The following is a 22,959-nucleotide window of genomic DNA, read 5'->3' as shown; positions in this document are numbered from 1 at the left end:
AGACATTTTTTTCAAGCAGAGGTATTTGATGACAGCTCTGAGCTCGTTTTTTTCCATTTTGATGTTCACTCCTTGGCAGTTCATATTCAAATGAATGTAGCTCCCGGGAATCGTGGCCTATTTAAGTGATTTTTTTTTCCTGGACTAGTGGGTACCTAAGGCTAGTTTCACACTTGCTTTTTTTTGCAGCGCGTTTTTCCCGCAAAAAAACGCATTGAAAAAACGCATACATAAGCATACAACTGCTGCGTTTTTTTCAAGCATTTTTATGAGCATGCATGAAAAAAACGCAGCGTTTTTATGCGTTTGTATGCGTTTTTAGCGCGTTTTTACCGCGTTTGCGTTTTTTTCCAACATTTTTAGGTGGCCCCTCACACTACCCAAACCATGACTTTACTAACCCTAACCCTGACCCTAACCCTAACCCTAACCCTGACCCTAACCCTAACCCTAACCCTGACCCTAACCCTTAACCAAATCATACTTAACCCTAACCCAAACCCTAAACCCTAACTAACCCTAACCCTAACCCTAACCCTAACCCTGACCCTAACCCTAACCCTAACCCTGACCCTAACCCTAACCCTAACCCTGACCCTAACCCTTAACAAAACCATACTTAACCCTAACCCTGACCCTAACCTAACCCTAACCCTAACCCTGACCCTGACCCTAACCCTTAACCAAACCATACTTAACCCTAATCCTGACCCTAACCCTGACCCTAACCCTAACCCTAACCCTAACCCTGACCCTAACCCTTAACAAAACCATACTAACCCTAATCCTGACCCTAACCCTGACCCTAATCCTTAACAAAACCATACTTAACCCTAATCCTGACCCTAACCCTGACCCTAACCCTAACCCTAACCCTAACCCTGACCCTAACCCTTAACAAAACCATACTTAACCCTAATCCTGACCCTAACCATGACCCTAATCCTTAACAAAACCATACTTAACCCTAATCCTGACCCTAACCCTGACCCTAACCCTAACCCTAACCCTAACCCTGACCCTAACCCTAACCCTAACCCTGACCCTAACCCTTAACAAAACCATACTAACCCTAATCCTGACCCTAACCCTGACCCTAATCCTTAACAAAACCATACTTAACCCTAATCCTGACCCTAACCCTGACCCTAACCCTAACCCTAACCCTAACCCTGACCCTAACCCTAACCCTAACCCTAACCCTGACCCTAACCCTTAACAAAACCATACTTAACCCTAATCCTGACCCTAACCATGACCCTAATCCTTAACAAAACCATACTTAACCCTAATCCTGACCCTAACCCTGACCCTAACCCTAACCCTAACCCTGACCCTAACCCTAACCCTAACCCTAACCCTGACCCTAACCCTTAACAAAACCATACTTAACCCTAATCCTGACCCTAACCATGACCCTAATCCTTAACAAAACCATACTTAACCCTAACCCTGACCCAAACCCCAACCCTAACCCTGACCCTGACCATAACCCTAACCCTAAACCCCCTTAACTAACCCTAACTCTAACCCAAACCCCTAAATTCCATGGTTTAAAAAAAAAAACGCATATGCAAAAAAACGCATACATGAGCATGCCAGTGCGCACATATGCGCATCCATAGGCTATAATGGCCATTTTTAGCGCAAAACGTGCGCATATGTGCGCATGCGCTTTTTTGCAGGGCCAAAAAATGCAACATGCTGCGTCTGGAAAATCCCAACGCACACCCCAAAAAAACGCAGCGCATGAAAATCGCATACATGCGCTTACCAGCGCGCAGGTATGCGCACCCATGTTAAATATAGGGGAAAAAACGCATGCGCAGGTGTGCGTTTTTTTCCAGCGCTAAAAAACGCAAATGTGAAACCAGCCTAAGAGAGAAGAAAACATTTTATTTTAATTTCTGTGTGCAATAGAAATAACCGATTATCATTACTTTTGGATCGCCCCTCGTACATGCACAGGAAGGGGGGGTGCTGATTCTATATTCCTTTTTTGTTGCGCGCTAAGGTTACTCGTGTTTTGCGTTGTACTTACGAATTTTATGCTGCTCCTCACGTGGTCGGTCACCAAAGTCATTGGACATCTGGCGACATATGCTCCTCCATGACGCCTCCTTTCTTGCCCCGTTTGCATAATTGGCATCGCGTTGGTCCCAGATTTCGGGATGCTCCTGTACCAGGACAATGAGCATCTCCACATTTATGTAAGTGGACGCCATGCTGCTGCTGTACTCTGTGGAGGCGTAATTCCGGGATGTCTGGAGCGCTTTTTGAGCTCATTTGCATGTCTAGGATTCCTGATGATGGATTGGCCCATTTCCTGTCACCAGCCAAAAGACCTGCGTATTGCTCGCAGGTCACACGTCTGGTCCGTGTGTAATCCGTATTTTTTGCGCACCCATAGACTTGCATTGGCATACTACGGCCGTAGTACGCTGACAATCGCAGCATGCTGCGATTCGCATGGAGCGTAGAATACGGATGAGAAATATACGCCTGGTGCGAGTGACCCCATAGAGAATCATTTGTCCGTGTCTAATGCGTGCTTTTAGCGCCTCTCACTCGGCCGTATTCCTCGCCAGTGTGACCCCGGCCTAATAGTACAAAAAGCGACATTATATGCATTATAGGTTTCGACCCATCCTGGGTCTTAATCATTAGTCGCTGAAAGAAAAAGAGACAACATGTGAAAATCCAATTAAATAGCATGAGACAAGTACTGTAGTAAGAAACATAGAAGATGTAGAAAGAATGCAAATCAAACTAAAAAACTTACAATGCTCAAAATAGAAAGCTGAATAATGCTGGAACCAAAAGAAACAAAAGAGACGTGATGGAACAGTGGCTAACGCATAATGTAAATTCTGTAAAAAAAAAAAAAAAAAGTGAGAAAAAAATTAAAAATTGTTAAAAATACCCAAACATATTATGGGTTATGTACAATTGGCAAAAAGTGCCAACCAATGAATAAGTGTGCGAACAGAGACTATAGTGGTGATGACATAGGTGTTTGCCTGTTTTGGAGGTAGAATTAGGAAATTGTCATATAGGAAATGTAGGAAGGAAGGGATTTCCTTATTAAATTCACAGTAATAGCACTGTGGGAGAGATGGGTGTTAGATAACATAATTCAAATCAACACAGTATAAGGAAAGGCATACCTTAGGGCAGATAGAGTACCTGTAACATTGGTAGGGTGAGGGTTGTAACGTGCGATGGAGATAGAGGGTTAGAGTTATATGCATGGAAGCTCAAGGTGTCCTGAGATCAGTGGTGGCATACAGTTCAGAATTACCTGGTCATATATGCTTAAATCATGGGGCTCCTGCGCCTTGCTGGTGGTGTTGGCATGGTGGTAGAGAGCTAGGGAGTTTTTAAATAGCGACATGTACCGCTGGACTGGAAGTGTGCATCACCAGCCTCTAGATCGGAAGTGTTGTGGCGCTACTGAAGGGAGAAGGTCAATGCAAAATTAGAAAGAGTTAGTGGACATGTTTGATGTTGATAAAAGGTGTTTTACTGCGTCAATGCCTTTATCGTGGGAGATGGGCATGTATTGGTTATTAACATCAAATGTTACAATTAGGCTTTCCAGTGAAATGGTAAACAGGTTTTGGATGGTTTAAAGGAATTGGCCAGTGTCCAGCAGGAATGATCATGTGGTTTTTGACTAATGGAGTGAAGACTTTCTCTAGGTAAATGGACAGGTGTGATAGGATGGAGTCAAGGGCTATCATACGTGTGACTTAAATTTTGTCATATATGTGGTTAAATGTCTCTGAGGCCTCCTATATGTCGGAGAAAGCACACAGCACATTAGGGACCATATCACAAGCCACAAGTCAACTATACGCTGTGGGAAGACTTTGCTACCATTACCTGACAACATATCCAAAGCCAGACATACTGTGGCACACTTAAGATTCCAGGTAGTTGAACAGATCCCTAGGCCAAGAAGAGGGGGGAACCCTGGTGGCTTGGTGGCTATCCACTGGGGTGTTTGCGTGGGTTTCCTCCGGGTACTCCGGTTTCCTCTCACACTCCAAAGACATACTGATAGGGATTCTAGATTGTGAGCTCCAAGAGAGTAAAATAAAATAAATAAACCACATCAAAATCTTAAAATCCAGAGAATCCTACTGGATTTACACACTTCAGACTCTAACACCTAAAGGTCTCAATAGGGACTGGCATTTGTAATTATAATTTTTGTTATCTATATTTAATGACTACTTCCTTTTTCCCTGCAGACACGTTGATCTTCCCTCTACCAGTAGGTGAGTAAATATTACATTCTGTCCCTCATGACTCCATAGCCCAATATCCACAAATACAGTGAGTCTGGACAAGGAGGACACTGCGGTACCGCCAAAGGTGCCATTACCCCTTAATGTACTGGAGGACATGGTAAGTAGTGCAGTGAAAGATGAAGGAACATGTGATGTGCAGCCTATGGTTAATGCTGTAAAACACTTGGATGTGCTGAGAAATGGAAACAGTAAAGATGTTCAGTTTCAAGTCGCAATGGACTGTGTCTCAATTATTGCGAAATCATCTGCAGACTGCCATCAGTGGCACAGAAGAGAACCTGACGATGCTGGACCTGGAGACACAGGTATGCTGACTAAAGGGGGTTATACACATAGCGATATCGCTAGCGATATCGCTATAATGTCACCGATTTTGTGACGTTATAGCGATATCGCTAGCGATATCGCTATGTGTGATATTTACCTCCGACCGGCTCCCCCGCTGTCCATCGCTGATCGCGCGAGAATGTCCGGCTCCATTTCTCGTCGTCAGCTTCCTGCTGGGCTTCCTGCTGGCGCCGACGAGCGACGCATGGAGGCGGGCTGCTGCATCGCTGTGAGGTCTGCCTGTGTGACAGCTCACTAGTGATCATTTAGCGATGTACCAGCGATCCTGACCGGGTAGGATCGCTGGTCGGATCGCTGGTGCATCGCTAAATGTAAAGGGGCCATAACGGACACTATGTTTATGTGAGGGGAGGCCAGGGTGTGTTGGAGCAGACGTCCTCAGCCACTACTACCACCCTGGCCGAACCTTACACACAGACGCTTTTTGTACCATTATTGATCCACTCCCATTTATGTTTTCACGATCTATAGACTGGAATAAAAACTCTTGCTACAACCAGTATTCATAGGTAAAGAGAAGTGATGAGTGAATTTGTTCGGAAAACAATCACCAAACTTAAATTTGGCACGAATATGGCACATTCGGATTCGTGATCAGAAACCCGAGCAAAATTTTATAAAATCGGTAAAAATCGGTAACATTACGTAAAAGTGCGGGAAAATATTTGCGTTGCCTCAAAAATATTTTCAGCACTTTAGCAATGATAATGGTGGTGTATCATGAGCGTTTGGTACGTGTTTGATGAGGGGAGGAGGTTTGCAGTGCTCAGAGGCTCGGCATTCTTGTAAACACAGCACAGCAGTCATTTGTTTTTCTAACTTTATGTGTGCACATTGCGGCTAGTCAATCAGGACGCAGGAAACACCCACAATGTCCTGACACTACGGCTTGTATCATTGGCTGCTGAAATCACATGTCTCTCTCCATATAGATAGCAGACATCTTGTTTTAGCACCATTTTGACACTGTAACAGTGCAGAGGGGCTGCTCCTGACTCTGCCACGGTTAACAGCAAGATTTTAGCAAGTTAGTTAGGCGGTTGTACATCAGTCAGATAGTGTAGCAAGATAGTGTCCAGTGTGGCTGTAAAATTTACCTTCCGGAATTTTTTTTTTTGGGGGGGGGAGGCATTACTGAGGTTCACAGACAAAACCAGCAGGGCATATGTCCTACAAGTGTGTTGTTGTGTTGTGTGTGAGCAGGAGATCCGGGCCGTGGGTTCCTGTCCTATGCCTGGTCCACAACTGTCAGGGCTGTCTCCTCTGTTGTCCAGGGGAAGGAGTAAGAGATTCGACAGACCTTTGCACTCGGAAACAGGGGGTGCGGCTAAGTGGCGAGAGCCACAGAGTGTGAGGAAGCAGTCAGTCTTGGCGGGAACAGACAGCATGCAGTACAGAAAGAGAAGTGCTCCATCCCTTGAGCATCGGGACTGCGCCCGCCCACATCCGTTGACTCCTGCCATCAGCAGAGATGGCAGAGAGGGGAGTGCAGGGTGCCCGGTAAATGGCAGTGAGCGAGGTGCCATGCACTTCGTGACCGTGAGTACAGCGCACATTCCACATAGAGAGAATCGGACACCAAACAAACGTTTGCGGCCCACCTTACCGGCATATCCCTACCCGCCCATGGTGGAACCGGATAGTGCTGCGGCCTTGTTTGTTCCGGCCGCATATGCTCATGGACTAGAGGCTCAGGGGAAGGTGAAGGAGACCGACCGCTGCCACCAGAAGACGGACCACCGTTGCCAACAGAATCTCCTTGGATCAACACCGCGCCCGCCATTGCAGGCGCTACCAACCCCCGAAGTAGTACCTGCAGTCTGAAGAACTCCTGACACGATAAGTGCACCAAAGAACTGCTGTCACTTTGTTTATTAACCCTTTATATCCTTTGCAACTGGACTGCTATTCTCTCATTTAACCCTTCACCTCCCTGTGAGGAGTTGACCCCCTGTTAAATTAAAACTGTTAAGTGTGTTAACCTTTGCTCTGCCTTCTGTCTGTTACTGCATCGCACAACCTGCTTTCATGTGCACTGCTTCTATTGTGCTCCATGCACAAGTATAGCATTCTAAATAATATTTTTCCCTAGCTAAATGTGAATAAGCTTGTTTTATCCACATTTCAGCTACTTAGATAGGTGGTTGTATATCAGTCAGATACTGTAGTGTCCAGTGTGGCTGTTAAATTTACCTTACAGCACTTTTTTTCTTTTTTGGCCATACTGAGGTCCACTAAGAAAGCCAGCAGGTCACGTGTTGTGCATTGATTCTATTGTGATACATGCATGAGTATAGCATTCTAATTCACATGTAGCTAGTGAAAAAATATTAAATATCCCACCTTGTCATTTAGTGATGTGGTGATATAAAGCTGTCTGCAGATCTAAGGCACATTAAAAAAAAAGTTATAATTTTTTCTGCTGCTAAATGTGAAACAGCCTGCTGTATCCCATGTTGTCATTTTGTGGCAGTGATGTGAACCTGTCTGAAGTCCTAAGGCACATTAAAAAAAAATATAATATTTCAGTTGCAAAAAGTTAGACAACCCACCGAATCACACTTTATCATTTAGTTGGGTTGAAATTAAGCTGTAGAGGCTTGATCCAGAGGCCACAAAAAATTATTCTGTTATTAACGTCATACAGTAAGGGACCTGACTTTAAAAATAGTTTGTAGCATCTAGTGTGTTATAGAGACCTGATCCATAGGCCACAAAAAATTATTCTGTTATTAATGTCATACAGTAAGAGACCTGACATTAACCACTTTCTGACGTCTGAAGTAATATTCCATCCATGTACCCTGGGTCAATTTGACCATGGACGGAATATTACGTCTGAGCGATTGGCTGCGCTCACGCCCACGCTGCCTTTGGATCAGAGATACTGCGGCGTGACACAGGGTCCCGATCGTTGCCATGGTGAGCGGATGTCGTCATGACAACATCCAGCTCACCAGAGCTAGTAAACTTGCTGATCATGCGCAGTGCATGATCAGCAAGTCTCCCTGTGTCAGTGCAGCACTGACAGCTTCTATGATATGCAGATGCTGCTTCATCTCCATACTATAGAAGCGATCACCATGCAAAAAATGATTTTCCCATAGTGGTACTAAGTAAAAAAGTTAGAAAAAAGTAAAAAAAAATAATAAAAATCTAAAATAATAATAAAAAAATCAATATATACAGTTGTGGCCAAAAGTATTGACACCCCTGCAATTCTGTCAGATAATACTCTGCTTCTTCCTGAGAATGATTGCAAACACAAATTCTTTGGTATTATTATCTTCATTTAATTTGTGTTAAATGAAAAAACACAAAAGAGAATGAAGCAAAAAGTAAAACATTGATCATTTCACACAAAACTCGAAAAATGGGCCAGACAAAAGTATTGGCACCCTCAGCCTAATACTTGGTTGCACAACCTTTAGCCAATATAACTGCGACCAACCGCTTCCGGTAACCATCAATGAGTTTCTTACAATGCTCTGCTGGAATTTTAGACCATTCTTGTTTGGCAAACTGCTCCAGGTCCCTGATATTTGAAGGGTGCCTTCTATAAACTGCCATTTTTAGATCTCTCCACAGGTGTTCTATGGGATTCAGGTCTGGACTCATTGCTGGCCACCTTAGAAGTCTCCAGTGCTTTCTCTCAAACCATTTTCTAGTGCTTTTTGAAGTGTGTTTTGGGTCATTGTCCTGCTGGAAGACCCTTGACCTCTGAGGGAGACTGAGCTTTCTCACACTGGGCCCTACATTATGCTGCAAAATTTGTTGGTAGTCTTCAGACTTCATAATGCCATGCACATAGTCAAGCAGTCCAGTGCCAGAGGCAGCAAAGCAACCCCAAAACATCAGGGAACCTCCGCCATGTTTGACTGTAGGGACCGTGTTTTTTTCTTTGAATGCCTCTTTTTTTCTCCTGTAAACTCTATGTTGATGCCTTTGCCCAAAAAGCTCTACTTTTGTCTCATCTGACCAGAAAACATTCTTCCAAAACGTTTTAGGCTTTTTCAGGTAAGTTTTGGCAAACTCCAGCCTGGCTTTTTTATGTCTCGGGGTAAGAAGTGGGGTCTTCCTGGGTCTCCTACCATACAGTCCCTTTTCATTCAGATGCCGACAGATAGTACGGGTTGACACTGTTGTACCCTCAGACTGCAAGGCAGCTTGAACTTGTTTGGATGTTAGTCGAGGTTCTTTATCCTACATCCGCACAATCTTGTGTTGAAATCTCTTGTCAATTTTTCTTTTCCGTCCACATCTAGGGAGGTTAGCCACAGTGTCATGGGCTTTAAACTTCTTGATGACACTGCGCACGGTAGATACAGGAACATTCAGGTCTTTGGAGATGGACTTGTAGCCTTGAGATTGCTCATGCTTCCTCACAATTTGGTTTCTCAAGTCCTCAGACAGTTCTTTGGTTTTCTTTCTTTTCTCCATGCTCAATGTGGTACACACAAGGACACAGGACAGAGGTTGAGTCAACTTTAATCTATGTCAACTGGCTGCAAGTGTGATTTAGTTATTGCCAACACCTGTTAGGTGCCACAGGTAAGTTACAGGTGCTGTTAATTACACAAATTAGAGAAGCATCACATGATTTTTCGAACAGTGCCAATACTTTTGTCCACCCTCTTTTTTATGTTTGGTGTGGAATTATATCCAATTTGGCTTTAGGACAATTCTTTTTGTGTTTTTTCATTTAAGACAAATTAAATGAAGATAATAATACCAAAGAATTTGTGTTTGCAATCATTTTCAGGAAGAAACTGAGTATTATCTGACAGAATTGCAGGGGTGTCAATACTTTTGGCCACAACTGTATTATATCTCTAAATAAAGATTTGAATGAAAAAAAAATATAAACAATAAAAGTACACATATTTGATATCACCACGTCCGCAACGACCCAACCTATAAAACGTTCCCGTTAGTTAACCTCTTTAGTGAACACCATAAAAAAACAAGGCAAAAAAAAATGCTTTAACATCATACCGCCGAACAAAAAGTGGAATAACACGCAATCAAAAAGATGGATATAAATAAACATGGTACCGCTGACAATGTCATCTTGTCCCGCAAAAAACAAGCCACCATACAGCTCCATCAGCGGAAAAATAAAAAAGTTCTAGCTCTCAGAATAAAGTGATGCAAAAATAATTATTTTTTCTATAAAATAGTTTTTAATATACAAGCGCCAAGACATAAAAAAATATATAAATAAGGTATCGCTATAATCTTACAGACTCGAAGAATAAAACTGCCTTATCAATTTTACCACACACGGAATGGTATAAAAAAGAACAAAAACAAATTCATGAATTGCTGGTTTTTGCTCATTCTGTCTCCCAAAAATCGGAATAGAAACTGATCAAAAAGTGGCATTGTCCGAAAATTGTACCAATAAAAGCGTCAGCTTGTCCCACATAAAACAACCCCTTACATGACTCTGTGTGCCAAAATATGGAAAAATTATAGCTCTCTAAATGTGATGATGCAAAAACTATTTTTTTGCAATAAAAAGCGTCTTTTAGCTTGAGACAGCTTCCAAACATAAAAACCCGCTATAAGGCCTGTTTCACACGTCCTGATATACTAGAGATGTCAGTGTCCATGTTTGCAATCCGTGTAGCATGCATATGTCAGTATCCACACGGATACCCATCAGTACCACACGGATGGGTGCCAGGGAAGAAGCATAGCAGTAAGCGCTGTTCCCCTGCGCTGGGTGCTGAACACAGCTCTCATCATTCTCCCCTGCTCTGCCAGCAGTTGGCACGAGCAGGGGAGAATGTTGAGAGTTACATTTAAGTGATAAAAGAGACAGCAGGTGGCAGCTGATGGGACTATTACTCCCATCAGCCCACCCCTTTTGCTGCTAATAACAGTCAGTGAAAGCAGGAGCGGCTGATGGGAGTATCCATCAGCTGCCATCTGTGCTAAAAATAAAGAAATAAATAAATGAAAAAATGGCATGGGCTCCCCTGTATTTTCTATAACCAGCCAGGCAAAGCTCACAGCTGGGGGCTGCAATCCTCTGATGTCAGCTTCAGTAAGGTTCGTTATTAGGAATAGAGGGGTCCCCACGCTGTTTTTTTAAATTATTTAAATAAATAATTTTAAAAAATGGCATGGGGTCCCCTCTATTTTTGACAACCAGCCTTGCTAAAGCTCACAGCTGGGGGCTGGTATTCTCAGGCTGGTAAGGGGCCATTGATCTAGTCCCCCCAGCCTAAAAATAGCAGCTGGCAGCTGCCGAGAAAAGGCACATCTATTAGATGCTCCAATTCGGGCACTTTGCCCGGTTCTTCCCTCTGCCCTGTAGTGGTGGCAAGTGGGGTAATATTTGTGGGGCTGATGTCACCTTTCTATCGTCAGGTGACAACAAGCCCACAGCTTAACAATGGAGAAGCATCTATAAGACACCTATCCATTACTAATCCTATAGTTGTATTGTAAATAAACATACAGCCAGAATAAAGTCCTTTAATTGAAAAAATGACACATACTCCTTTAATATTCACAATTAAACCAAACCAAACTTTGCTTATTCCACCAAAGCCCTCGATCTCCTGTAATAAAAGTAAAATAAAAAAGCAACAATATACCATACCTGTTCGTCATTGTGTCCCACGCCACAATCCATGTCTGGGGGATAATTAGTTTTAACTTTGAGGGTGCCAAGATGCAACCATCCACGCTGAGAACCAGTGGTGAATGAGCTGCTGGGAACACAGCATCAGTAACCGGGGGTGACGGTTACTGGGCTCTGTTCCCAGCTGGGCTGAGCTGCAGTGAGATCTGGGGTATTTATAAAATATACCAGGAAACAGTAGATTAGCTCAAAAAGGAGGCACTTGTTGGGGATTGCCACTGTTAAAGCAAATCTAGATAAGTTGATTGGGGGTCTCATTTCCAAAATGGGGTCACTTGTGGGGCATTTCCACTGTTTAGGCACATCAGGGGTTCTCCAAATGCAACATGATGCCCGCGGACCATTCCATCAAAGTCTGCATTCCAAAACGTCACTACATCCCTTCCGAGACCCGACGTGTGCCCATACAGTAGTTTTCTTCCACATATGAGGTATCAGCATACTCAGGAAAAATTGGACAACAACTTTTGCAGTCCAATTTCTTCTGTTACTCTTGAAAAAATTAAAAATTGGGGACTCAAAGATCATTTTGTGGGAAAAAAATATAGTTTTTATTTTCAAGGCCAAGCGTTATAAACTTGTCACGATATGTGACTGGCCCTGCGTGACGCAACCCGACGACCGGTCGGTCACCAAACAACAAAACAAACAAGGGGACACCAGGGAAACAATTACAACAGTGGGCCCTGCTACAGGGAACGGGGAAATGGACACCTTCTGCCCTCTCCTGAGCATGTGCCCTGCTCTTACTAGCGTCCCTATACAGGTTCTTTCAACCTGTCACCGAGCAGGATACCTTAGCCCTCACTTACCCTGCACCTATCCCTCACTAGGGAATTGGTAAGTGTGGACACTGGTCCCACCGCTGCACTAATAAAACACCAAGGAGAGATACGACAGACAGGGTTAAACAAAACAACACTTAGCTTTCTCTGCTGCCAAAGCACCATGCAGCAGAGTAAGGCTCCTGAACTCAGCTTTCAGCAGAATCATTACTGCTCCAGAAAGCTCCTCTCTTTAGCAGAACTACCACTGCTCCCGATAAGCTGAACCACCACTGCACCAGGTAGCTCCAGTCTTCACCACGGTTGGTATCCAAAAAGGGCCACCAGCAGACTAACTAAACATGTAGTAACACAAGCGGCTACCGGGGGAAAAGCTGACATTAACCCCCAATGGCCAGAAAGGAAAAAAGTTTATATCTGAGAAGCCCAAACTGACACAGATCCAAAAATGGATCATGACAAAACATTAGTGAAACACTTGGGGGTTCAAAGTTCTCACCACACATCTAAATAAGTTTCTTGGGGGGTCTAGTTTTCAAAAATGGGGTCACTTGTGAGGGGTTTTCACTGTGTAAATCACATCAGGGACTCTCCAAATGTGACATGGTGTCCGATCGTAATTCCAGACAATTTTGCATTGAAAAAGTCAAACGGCGCTCATTCCCTTCCAAGCTCTGGCACTCCTTCCTGTTGTGAATTCTCTTGCTCGGAGTTCTGAGCCAAAGCTCCCTTTGCTCCCTCTGGTGGTTGCTGAGAGTAGTGGAGCTGGCCAGGTGGATGGAGGTTCCCCACCTGACGACGATAATTGGAAACCTGGGATTACTGGCTGGGAGCATATAATTGAGCTGGCTGCTCTTGGAGGTTGCTGGTGATTTCCTCAGTGTGCATTTGGAGCTCTTTTGTCTCCTGCCTGATCTGCATTGTTCAGTTATTCTTTTGCTAATCTTTTGCATCTAATCTGTTTGTGTCTTTTTTTTGCTTTCTGTTTTGCTGCTAGGGTTCAGCGCGCTCCCTACTGGGGGCAGCACTGGGCCCTGCTTCATATGTTGCAGATTGTTCAGTCCCCTGTTATGCTAGTATCTTTTTGCTTTGCTCCCAGTTTATACCAGAGTGCTGATCTAGCGGGAGTGAGATCGTGTGATCTCAGGTTTTTTGTATATCAGTAGTGTTGGACTTTTTCAGGGTTTTGTGCTTGATTGCAGACAGTATCTTTTCTGTCCTGTCCTGTCTAGACAGCTTGGGCCCCACCGTTTGCTCAGTCTGTTCTCTGCCTGTGTTTGTGTCTCATCTTGTCTCACTAACAATATATGTTTGGGGGCTGTCTATTCCTTTGGGGATCTACTCCAGGGCAGTTAGATTTCATCTTTCTGTCTTTAGGCTTAATTTGTTCTCCAGCTGTGACAAAGCATCTAGTGTTGTGAGCTCATTTTCGGGTTTGCTTCTGGCTTCTGGTGAGGGTTATGGAGCTGGCTGTGCTGACAGAGGAGTAGTGAGTTCTCTATCTGGACTCCCTCTGTTAGTGAAGGGAGGTAATGAAGCTGATTTAAATGGAAGAGACCGGCCACCTGAGGAAGAGGACTGTGATTGGACATCAGGAATTTCTGATTGGATTTAAGGCAGCCGACTCCCTAGTTTCTTGCTGGTGATTTCTCCTGACTGTGGCTTCTGGTTTCCAGTTTGGTTCCTGCCTTCTTAAAGCTAAGTTTTCTCTGCTATTGTTCATATGAGTTTTCACCTGGTTTACTTAGTTTTTGTGTTCAGCCAGCCCTGGCTGGGACTGGGCTGAATCCCCATTTTGTCTCTGATCAGTTGATCTCTTTTGCTCTGTCTTCAGAATATACCTGAGTGCTGATATAGGGAATTGAAGTCTAGCGACTTCAGGGCCTTTTTCTATCAGACGTGTTGGACATTCTTTTTTGGCAGGGTTTTTTGCGTGATTGCAGGCAGCAGATTTTCTTTCCTGTCCTTTCTAGTTAGTGAGGGCCCCATCGTTTGCTCAGCCTATCTTTCTATCTGTGTTTGTGTTTTCATTTTGTTTCACCGACAATACATGTTGGGGGCTGTCTATAGCTTTGGGGTCTGCTCTGGGGTAGTTTAGATTTTTCCTTTCTTTCTTTAGGCTTATTTAGTTCTCCGGCCGTGACGAGGTGTGTAGGACCACCGTAGGCACGCTCCACGGCTACTGCTAGTTGTTGTGGATAGGATCAGGGGTCTGCAATCCGTTAGTTACCAACCTCTCCGGTTTTCTGGGCTTAGCTTGCTTTTTGTTTTTTCCTCCTCGGTAACTCATTCACAACAGTCTAGGGCATTGTAGGAACGCTCCACGGCTACTGCTAGTTGTGGGGATAGGATCAGGGGTCTGCAATCTTCTTAGTTACCAACCTCTCTGGTCTTCTGGTGGCTTAGCCTGTTCCTGCCATCCTCCTCGGTGACCCATTCATAACACCTTCTGTTGTGAGTTCATTTTCCCCTTCACCATTGAGGTCTGATGAACTCCCTCTTCGGGTGAAGGAAGGTAGTGAGGCTGATTACCAAGCACCTGGGCAGGATGATGATGACTGGGTGATGGGAATTACTGACTGGATATAAGGCAGCCGACGCCCTTCTGCCTTGCTGGTGATCTCTCTGAGGGATTCTAGGAGACCAGTCTGATTCCTGCTCCTCAAAAGCTAAGTTTTCTGCTCTACTTTTTGCATTTGTGTTTTGGTTTTGTTTTGCATTGTTTTCCTTGATTTCTGCCATTCCCTGCTGGGGTGAGCTGAATTCCTTTTTGCTCTGTCTTCAGAAAATACCTGAGTACTGATATAGTCTTTTTGAAGCCTAGCGTCTTCAGGGCTTTTTTCCCTATCAGCTGTTGGCTCTTGTTTTGATAGGGTTTTGGCGGATTACAGACAGCAGCTTTTCTATCCTGTCCTATCTAGTTAGCTTGGGCCCCATCATTTGATCAGCCTATCTTTCTATCTGTGTGAGTGTTTTTTCATCTTGCGTCACCGTCATTATATGTTGGGGGCTGCCTATTGCTTTGGGGTCTGCTCTGGGGCAGTTTAGATTTCCCTTTCTGTCTTTAGGCTATGTAGTTCTCCGGCTGTGATCGAGGGGTCTAGGGCACCGTAGGAACCCCCCACGGCTACTGCTAGTTGTTGTTGTTAGGTTCAGGGGTCTGCAATCCGATAGCTGCCAACTTCTCTGGTTTTCTGGACTTAGCTAGTATTTCTGTTTTTGCCTCCTACGGTGACTCATTCATAACAACCTTCCCTTCCGAGCTCTGCCATGCACTCACACAGTGGTTTTCCCACACATACAGGGTATCGGTGTACTCAGGACAAATTGCACAATAACTTTTGGGGTCCAATTTCTCCGTCATTCTTGGGAAAATAAAAAATTGGGGTTGAAAAGACCATTTTTGTGGAAAAATATGATTTTTTAATTTTACGGCTCTACGTTATAAACTTTTTTGAAGCCCTCGGCAGTTCAAAGTGCTCACCACACATCTAGAGAAGTTCCTTGGGGGTCTAGTTTCCAAAATGGGTTTACTTGTGGGGTGGGTTTCACTGTTTAGGCACAACAGAGGTTCTCCAAACACGACATGGCATCCGTTCTCAATTCCAGATAATTTTGCTTTGAAAAAGTCAAACGGCGCTCCTTCCTTTCTGAGCTCTGCCATGTACCCAAACAGTGGTTTACCCCCACACATGGGGTATCAGCATCCTCAGGACAAATTGCACAATAACTTGTTGGGTCCAATTTTTCCTGTTACCCTTGGTAAAATAAAAACATGGATCTGAATTAAATTTTTTGTGAAAAAAGTTAAATGTTCATTTTTTTTAAACATTCCAAAAATTCCTGTGAAGCACCAGAAGGGTTAATGAACTTCTTGAATGTGGTTTTCAGCATCTTGAGGGGTGCAATTTTTAGAATGATGTCACATTTGGGTATTTTCTATCAGATAGACCCCTCAAAGTGTCTTCAAATATGATGTGGTCCCTTAAAAAATGGTGTTGTAAAAATGAGAAATCACCGTTTAAATTTTAACTCTTATAACTTTCTAACAAAAAAATTTTGGTTCCAAAATTGTGCTGATAAAAAGTAGACATGTGGGAAATGTTACTTATTAAGTATTTTGTGTGACATATCTCTGTGATTTAAAGACATGAAAATTCAGAGTTGGAAAATTGCAAAATGTTCAAAATTTTCACCAAATTTCCATTTTTTTTAACAAATAAACGCAAGTCATACCAAAGAAATTGTACCACTGTCATGAAGTACAATATGTTGCAAGAAAACATTGTCAGAATGGGTTGAACTAGATGGACTTAAAGTCTTCCTTCAACCTTAATAACTATGTTAGAATCACCAGGATCCATGGAATCATTCCAGAGTTATTACCTCATAAAGGGACAGTGGTCAGAATTATAAAAATTCACCCAGTCTTTAGCATGAAAACCACCCTTGGGGGTTAAGGGGTTAAAAATAGCAGTTAAAAATAGTTTGTAGCATCTAGTGTGTTATAGAGACCTGATCCATAAGCCACAAGAAAGTCTTCTGTTATTAACAGTAAGAAAATGTATGAACCTTCACATGCGCAATCAACATGCGTTACTGTGAGAATCCCACTGTGGAAAACTGCGGACCAGCAGACCTCAACAACCATCAGCCGCGCCATCAGTCGCATCTGCTGCTTCTTCCTCCTCCTCTGCAGTGCTTTTTAGGGTTCGCAAATTATTACTGAAAATTTATTAGAGGATTGTCTCAGATCGTCAAGCCTCTTACAGACCTCATTCGTAAAGGGGCGGAGCTAAAGGTTTGATTGCCAGAAGCTGTTGGAGCTTTTCAAAATTTAAAGAAATGTTTTATGTCTGCTCCTGTTCTTGTGCAACCAGACCTCTAGAGGTCATTTACTGTGGAGGCATATGCTCCTGAGGTCGGGGTGGGGGCTGCATTGTCTTATGGTCCTGAGTAGTGTTGAGCGATACCGTTCGATACCCAAAAATATCGTATCGGATGGTATTGCCCGATACGAAAAAAATATCGGGTATCGCCGATTTCGATACCGGAAGTCCCATTCAAGTCAATGGGACTTCCGGCATCGGAATTAAAAAAAGGCCTTTATTTCCTTGTTGGCTAATTCTACATAATTGAAAACAAATAAGAATCATGTAGAATGTATTGTGGGAGGTGGAGGAGACATTAAAAGCATAGTGGTTTATTCAAATCACATGGCATAGCATTAATTCCAATTTTTTTTTTTCAGTACGTTCGGAGTTAAAAAGATATTGACTATGTTAACCTTTTTTATATTTTGTCAGATATGTATGTTTCACAACTTCCATGCTCTTCACGTTCTTTTGTACTTCTCCCACACTTTCTCCTTCATGATCCGCAGCAGTAGCATTTTTTTCATCAACTTTTTCTTCACCTTATTCATCTTCTTCTTCTTCATCTTCTTCCCATTAATTTTTTTTTCCATTCTTCATATTCTTCTTATTCAGCTATTATCAATTTTAATATGCTATTTCTTCATCTTCTTCCTATTCTTCTTTGTCTTCATTTTCTTATGGTGACAGGCATTCCTGTAGTACTTCTCTATAAAAGTTATAAGATTACACCTTACGTTCTGCCTGTCACTAAAGATTTACAACAAGATTTGTCCGCGTTCAGTTTGGCCTGCAGCAGCAGGCATTTTCCAGGGGCACCACGAGGAGGAACGGACTCACCCCCATTTACTGCTTAGTCTTCTTCTGCTTATAATTTTGATTTCTTCTATGCTGATTTTTAGTCTTATGCTTAATGTTCTTCTGCTTTATGTTCTTCTGCTTTTGCTTCTTCTGCTTCTTGTTCTTCTGTCTTTTGTTCTGTATCTTGGTGGTTGTCTTCATGTTCTTTGTCCTCTTGGTCTTATTATTTAGGGTCATATTTCTGGTCTTCTTTGGTGTGGTCTTCAGGGTCGTCGTCATCAGGGTCGTCGTCATGGAGATCAATAAGGATTACCAAAGACAATTTCAAAAAGCTTGATCTTGGAAATGTAGAAGAAGGTACAAGAAGGCTGAGAAACTGGCGAGAACCAGCAGACAGTGCTGGCACCCGGATGGGTAGCAGAAGGAACAAGAGCCAATGGCACTACCGAGGACCAACTGACGGTGCTGGACCACTGTTACTAAGCAGAAGGTACCTGTGCTAAAAAGCACTACCAAGGACCAGCTGACAGTGCTGGACCTCGGATACCGAGATGGAGGCACCTAGGCCAAAGGCTGTGGCGAGAACCAGCAGACAGTGCTGGCACCCGGATGGGTAGCAGAAGGAACAAGAGCCAATGGCACTACCGAGGACCAACTGACGGTGCTGGACCACGGTTACTAAGCAGAAGGTACCTGTGCTAAAAAGCACTACCAAGGACCAGCTGACGGTGCTGGACTTCGGATACCGAGATGGAGGCACCTAGGCCAAAGGCTCTGGCGAGAACCAGCAGACAGTGCTGGAACCCGGGTGGGTAGCAGAAGGTACCCATTCAAAGCAAAGTAGCCAGGCCGCAGTTACCGAAACCCACAGTCCTACAGGGGGTCCATGTCCCATTGGCACTATGGATCCAGCCTTCAGTGCCAGTTCCCGCAACCCACATAGGAGTCACCTAAACTGCAGGCACCGTAGAGTCGGCTAACCCGGCCGCAAGATGACAGGACAACGGATTGGTGGCATAGTGACCTTGACACTACCCGGAAACAGCAGGCGTGCTGAAAACAGGCTGGGCAACAGGGAGTACCCGTGCCAAAGACACTGCCGAGAACCAGCTGACGGTGCTGGAACCCAGATGGGTAGCAAAAGCTACAAGAGCCAATGGCACTACCGAGGAACAGCTGACGGTGCTGGACCACGGTTACTAGGCAGGAGGTACCTGTGCTAGAAAGCACTACCAAGGACCAGCTGACGGTGCTGGACCTCGGATACCGAGATGGAGGCACCTAGGCCAAAGGCTCTGGCGAGAACCAGCAGACAGTGCTGGAACCCGGGTGGGTAGCAGAAGGTACCCATTCAAAGCAAAGTAGCAAGGCCGCAAGCTGGCCGCAGTTACCGAAACCCACAGTCCTACAGGGGGTCCATGTCCCATTGGCACTACGGATCCAGCCTTCAGTGCCAGTTCACGCAGCCCACATAGGAGTCACCTAAACTGCAGGCACCGTAGAGTCGGCTAACCCGGCCGCAAGACGACAGGACAACGGATTGGTGGTATAGTGACCTTGACACTACCCGGAAACAGCAGGCGTGCTGGAACCAGGCTGGGCAACAGGGAGTACCCGTGCCAAAGACACTGCCGAGAACCAGCTGATGGTGCTGGAACCCAGATGGGTAGCAAAAGCTACAAGAGCCAATGGCACTAACGAGGAACAGCTTACGGTGCTGGACCACGGTTACTAGGCAGGAGGTACCTGTGCTAGAAAGCACTACCAAGGACCAGCTGACGGTGCTGGACCTCGGATACCGAGATGGAGGCACCTAGGCCAAAGGCTCTGGCGAGAACCAGCAGACAGTGCTGGAACCCGGGTGGGTAGCAGAAGGTACCCATTCAAAGCAAAGTAGCCAGGCCGCAAGCTGGCCGCAGTTACCGAAACCCACAGTCCTACAGGGGGTCCATGTCCCATTGGCACTACGGATCCAGCCTTCAGTGCCAGTTCCACATAGGAGTCACCTAAACTGCAGGCACCGTAGAGTCGGCTAACCCGGCTGCAAGACGACAGGACAACGGATTGGTGGCATAGTGACCTTGACACTACCCGGAAACAGCAGGCATGCTGGAACCAGACTGGGCAACAGGGAGTCCCCGTGCCAAAGACACTGCCGAGCACCAACTGGCGTTGTTGGAGCCCAGGGACAATCATGGTGTAGGCCGAGGCCTACTTGGTGGTAGTTTTAGATTGTTTGTAGGCTACAACAGACTGTCAACGTGCTCCAATTAGGCATCTGTCTCCACTCTGTTTCCAGGATTTCACGTGACCACCAACACCGCCAGTTTATGCGTACAGTAGCCGTCTGCCCAATCCACACGTGTTCCTGTGTTACTGGTGTTCTGTAATGTCAGCAGATCCCCTGATGTTTGTCTGCCAATGTCTCCTGCTCTGTCCACATTCCCACCACTTGCAGTGGGAAGGTGGACAGCGCAGGAGACAGTGCCGGACACACATTGGGGGATCAGCTCACGTTACAGAACACCAGGAACACAGGAACAAGTGTGGAATGCGTGGACGGCAACTGTGAGCAGGAACTGGCGGTGTTGGAGGTCAGGGGAAATACTAGAGACAGAGTGGAGACAGAGGCCAAATCAGAGAATGTTTAAATCTGAAGTAGTTACAATTTGGAGGCAGCAGCAGTTTGCCCTCCACACAGTAGGGGATCAGCTGACGTTACCGAACCCCACTTTCACATGAACGAGTGTGTTTTTCTGTGTGGACAGCACTTCCGAGCACCAACTGGCGTTGTTGGAGCCCAGGGACAATCATGGTGCAGGCCGAGGCCTACTAGGAGCCAGGTGTAAAGCTGAGGTATTTTGACTTTGGAGGGAGCAGGACACTTTGCCCTCCACACAGCAGGGGATCAGCCGACGTTACCGAACCCCACTTTCACATGAACGAGTGTGTTTTTCTGTGTGGACAGCACTTCCGATCACCAACTAGCGTTGTTGGAACCCAGGGACAATCATGGTGCAGGCCGAGGCCTACTAGGAGCCAGGTGTAAAGCTGAGGTATTTTGACTTTGGAGGGAGCAGGACACTTTGCCCTCCACACAGCAGGGGATCAGCTGACGTTACCGAACCCCACTTTCACATGAACGAGTGTGTTTTTCTGTGTGGACAGCACTTCCGAGCAACAACTGACGATGTTGGAGCCCAGGGATAGTCATTTTGTAGGCTGAGGCCTACTTGGAGGCAGTTTAAGATAAGACGTTGTTTGAATTTGGAGGCAGCAGCAGTTTGCCCTCCACACAGCAGGGGATCAGCTGACATTACTGACCCCCACTTTCACATGAACGAGTGTGTTTTTCTGTATGGACAGCACTTCCGAGCACCAACTAGCGTTGTTGGAGCCCAGGGAGAACCAGGGTGCAGGCCGAGGCCTACTTGGTGGCAGTTTTAGATTGTTTGTAGGCTACAACAGACTGTCAACGTGCTCCAATTAGGCATCTGTCTCCACTCTGTTTCCAGGATTTCACATGACCACCAACACCGCCAGTTTATGCGTACAGTAGCCGTCTGCCCAATCCACACGTGTTCCTGTGTTACTGGGATTCTGTAATGTCAGCAGATCCCCTGATGTGTGTCTGCGACTGTCTCCTGCTCTGTCCACATTCCCACCTCTTGCAATGGGAAGGTGGACAGCGCAGGAGACAGTGGCGGACACATATTGGGGGATCTGCTGACGTTACAGAACCCCAGTAACACAGGAACATGTGTGGAATGCGTGGACGGCAACTGTGAGCAGGAACTGGCAGTGTTGGAGGTCAGGGGAAATACAGTACTAGAGACAGAGTGGAGACAGAGGCCAAATCAGAGAATGTTTAAATCTGAAATAGTTACAATTTGGAGGCAGCAGCAGTTTGCCCTCCACACAGCAGGGGATCAGCTGACGTTACCGAACCCCACTTTCACATGAACGAGTGTGTTTTTCTGTGTGGACAGCACTTCCGAGCACCAACTGGCGGTGTCGGAGCCCAGGGAAAATCAGGTAGTAGGCCGAGGCCTACTTGGAGCCAGGTGTAAATCTGAGGTTGTTTGACTGTGGAGGGAGCAGGACACTTTGCCATACAAACAGCAGGGGATCAGCTGACGTTACCGAACCCCACTTACACATGAGCGAGTGTTTTGTCTGTGCGGACAGCACTTCTGAGCACCAACTGGCGGTGTCGGAGCCCAGGGAAAATCAGGTAGTAGGCCGAGGCCTACTTGGTGGCAGTTTGCGATTGTTTCTAGACTACTACTAACTGTCAACGTACTCCAATTAGGCCTCTGTCTTCACTCTGTTTCGAGTATTTCCTCTGGCTTCCAACCATGCCAGTTGCTACTCTGAAATGCCGTCTGCACAACCCACACTTGTTCCTGTGTTACTGGGGTTCTGTAACAGCAGCTTCTCCCTAGAGGTGAGTCAGGCAATGTCTCCTGCTCTGTCCACATTTCCACTACAAGTAGTGGGAATGTAGACAAAGCAGGAGACATTGCCATGCTCAACTCTGGAGATGAGCAGATGTTACAGGACCCAGGTACCACAGGAACAAGTGTGGATTGTGCAGACGGCACTTGAGAGCAGAAACAGGCGGTGTTGTAGGCCGGAGGAAATACTCAAAACAGAGTGGAGACAGAGGGCAAATCAGAGAACATATTAAATCAGAGGTAGTCAGAAGTTGTAGGCAGCAGGAGAGTTTGCCATACACACAGCAGGGGATCAGCTGACGTTACCGAACCCCACTTACACATGAGCGAGTGTTTTGTCTGTGCGGACAGCACTTCTGAGCACCAACTGGCGGTGTTGGAGCCCAGGGAAAATCAGGTAGTAGACCGAGGCCTACTTGGAGCCAGGTGTAAATCTGAGGTTGTTTGATTGTGAAGGGAGCAGGACACTTTGCCATGCACACAGCAGGGGATCAGCTGACGTTACCGAACCCCACTTACACATGAGCGAGTGTTTTGTCTGTGCGGACAGCACTTTTGAGCAACAACGGGCGTTGCTGTAGCCCAGGAAATAAAGTTCAGGTCATAGAAACATGAACACAACAGGAGACCTGGATCCTGTTGCCAGCCAATTATTTATTCTGGAAGAGGACTGGCAAATTCAGGTGAGATCCAGGCCTTGTTCATTTTCACAAAAGTAAGCCG

Source organism: Dendrobates tinctorius, unplaced genomic scaffold (genome assembly GCF_039654945.1).
Source record: "Dendrobates tinctorius isolate UK_male_01 unplaced genomic scaffold, ASM3965494v1 ptg000166l, whole genome shotgun sequence".
Classification (NCBI taxonomy): Eukaryota; Metazoa; Chordata; class Amphibia; order Anura; family Dendrobatidae; genus Dendrobates; species Dendrobates tinctorius.
Note: the sequence above shows the minus strand (reverse complement) of the source record.